This window comes from Nomia melanderi, unplaced genomic scaffold, assembly GCF_051020985.1.
Source record: "Nomia melanderi isolate GNS246 unplaced genomic scaffold, iyNomMela1 scaffold0388, whole genome shotgun sequence".
Lineage (NCBI taxonomy): Eukaryota > Metazoa > Arthropoda > Insecta > Hymenoptera > Halictidae > Nomia > Nomia melanderi.
This window is the reverse complement of record NW_027475503.1, coordinates 22,501-24,945: the sequence shown is the minus strand read 5'-3', so window position 1 is coordinate 24,945 and position 2,445 is coordinate 22,501.

Here is a 2,445-nt window from a genome sequence, read left to right as displayed (position 1 = left end):
TTCCACCGAAAGAAAAATTTTTTAGAATTTTTTTTTTCCAAAAATTGCAAGAGTAAACTTTTTTAATATTCGATTTAAAAATTTTTAAATGCTTAATCCTTACATTAAACTACTGGGAGAACTCAGAAATCATAATGAAAAAAATTACAAAAATTTATTTTTCTCAGAAACTCCGAAAAACAGAGTGGTCGAATCCGTGCAAGCCGGAATTTTTCTAAGTCCCCACGGTCAAGAGTAAACTTTTTTAATAAGCGTTTTAAAATTATTTCAATGTTTAATCCATGCGTAAACATGAAGTTTATTAACGTTTTTAACATTAAAAAAAATTACAAAAATTTATTTTTCAAAAAAAATGGAAAAAACCGATTCGTCGGAGCGAGGTGTCCTGCCCGTGCGGTAATTCCAGCAGGCGAATCGGACTTCCCGAAATTTTTCTAAGTCCCACGGTCGACACCAACTTTTTTAATAAGCGTTTTAAAATTATTTCAATGTTTAATCCATGCGTAAACATGAAGTTTATTAACGTTTTTAACATTAAAAAAAATTACAAAAATTTATTTTTCGGAAAAAAAGGAAAAAACCGATTCGGCGGAGCGAGGTGTCCAGCCCGTGCGGTAATTCCAGCAGGCGAATCGGACTTCCCGAAATTTTTCTAAGTCCCACGGTCGACACCAACTTTTTTAATAAGCGTTTTAAAATTATTTCAATGTTTAATCCATGCGTAAACATGAAGTTTATTAACGTTTTTAACATTAAAAAAAATTACAAAAATTTATTTTTCGGAAAAAATGGAAAAAACCGATTCGTCGGAGCGAGGTGTCCTGCCCGTGCGGTAATTCCAGCAGGCGAATCGGACTTCCCGAAATTTTTCTAAGTCCCACGGTCGACACCAACTTTTTTAATAAGCGTTTTAAAATTATTTCAATGTTTAATCCATGCGTAAACATGAAGTTTATTAACGTTTTTAACATTAAAAAAAATTACAAAAATTTATTTTTCGGAAAAAAAGGAAAAAACCGATTCGGCGGAGCGAGGTGTCCAGCCCGTGCGGTAATTCCAGCAGGCGAATCGGACTTCCCGAAATTTTTCTAAGTCCCACGGTCGACACCAACTTTTTTAATAAGTGTTTTAAAATTATTTCAATGTTTAATCCATGCGTAAACATGAAGTTTATTAACGTTTTTAACATTAAAAAAAATTACAAAAATTTATTTTTCGGAAAAAATGGAAAAAACCGATTCGTCGGAGCGAGGTGTCCTGCCCGTGCGGTAATTCCAGCAGGCGAATCGGACTTCCCGAAATTTTTCTAAGTCCCACGGTCGACACCAACTTTTTTAATAAGCGTTTTAAAATTATTTCAATGTTTAATCCATGCGTAAACATGAAGTTTATTAACGTTTTTAACATTAAAAAAAATTACAAAAATTTATTTTTCGGAAAAAAAGGAAAAAACCGATTCGGCGGAGCGAGGTGTCCAGCCCGTGCGGTAATTCCAGCAGGCGAATCGGACTTCCCGAAATTTTTCTAAGTCCCACGGTCGACACCAACTTTTTTAATAAGTGTTTTAAAATTATTTCAATGTTTAATCCATGCGTAAACATGAAGTTTATTAACGTTTTTAACATTAAAAAAAATTACAAAAATTTATTTTTCGGAAAAAATGGAAAAAACCGATTCGTCGGAGCGAGGTGTCCTGCCCGTGCGGTAATTCCAGCAGGCGAATCGGACTTCCCGAAATTTTTCTAAGTCCCACGGTCGACACCAACTTTTTTAATAAGCGTTTTAAAATTATTTCAATGTTTAATCCATGCGTAAACATGATGTTTATTAACGTTTTCAACGTTAAAAAAAATTACAAAAATTTATTTTTCAAGAAAAATGGAAAATACCGATTCGGCGGAGCGAGGTGTCCAGCCCGTGCGGTAATTCCAGCAGGCGAATCGGACTTCCCGAAATTTTTCTAAGTCCCACGGTCGACACCAACTTTTTTAATAAGTGTTTTAAAATTATTTCAATGTTTAATCCATGCGTAAACATGACGTTTATTAACGTTTTTGACATTAAAAAAAATTACAAAAATTTATTTTTCAAAAAAAATGGAAAAAACCGATTCGTCGGAGCGAGGTGTCCAGCCCGTGCGGTAATTCCAGCAGGCGAATCGGACTTCCCGAAATTTTTCTAAGTCCCACGGTCGACACCAACTTTTTTAATAAGCGTTTTAAAATTATTTCAATGTTTAATCCATGCGTAAACATGATGTTTATTAACGTTTTCAACGTTAAAAAAAATTACAAAAATTTATTTTTCAAAAAAAATGGAAAAAACCGATTCGTCGGAGCGAGGTGTCCTGCCCGTGCGGTAATTCCAGCAGGCGAATCGGACTTCCCGAAATTTTTCTAAGTCCCACGGTCGACACCAACTTTTTTAATAAGTGTTTTAAAATTA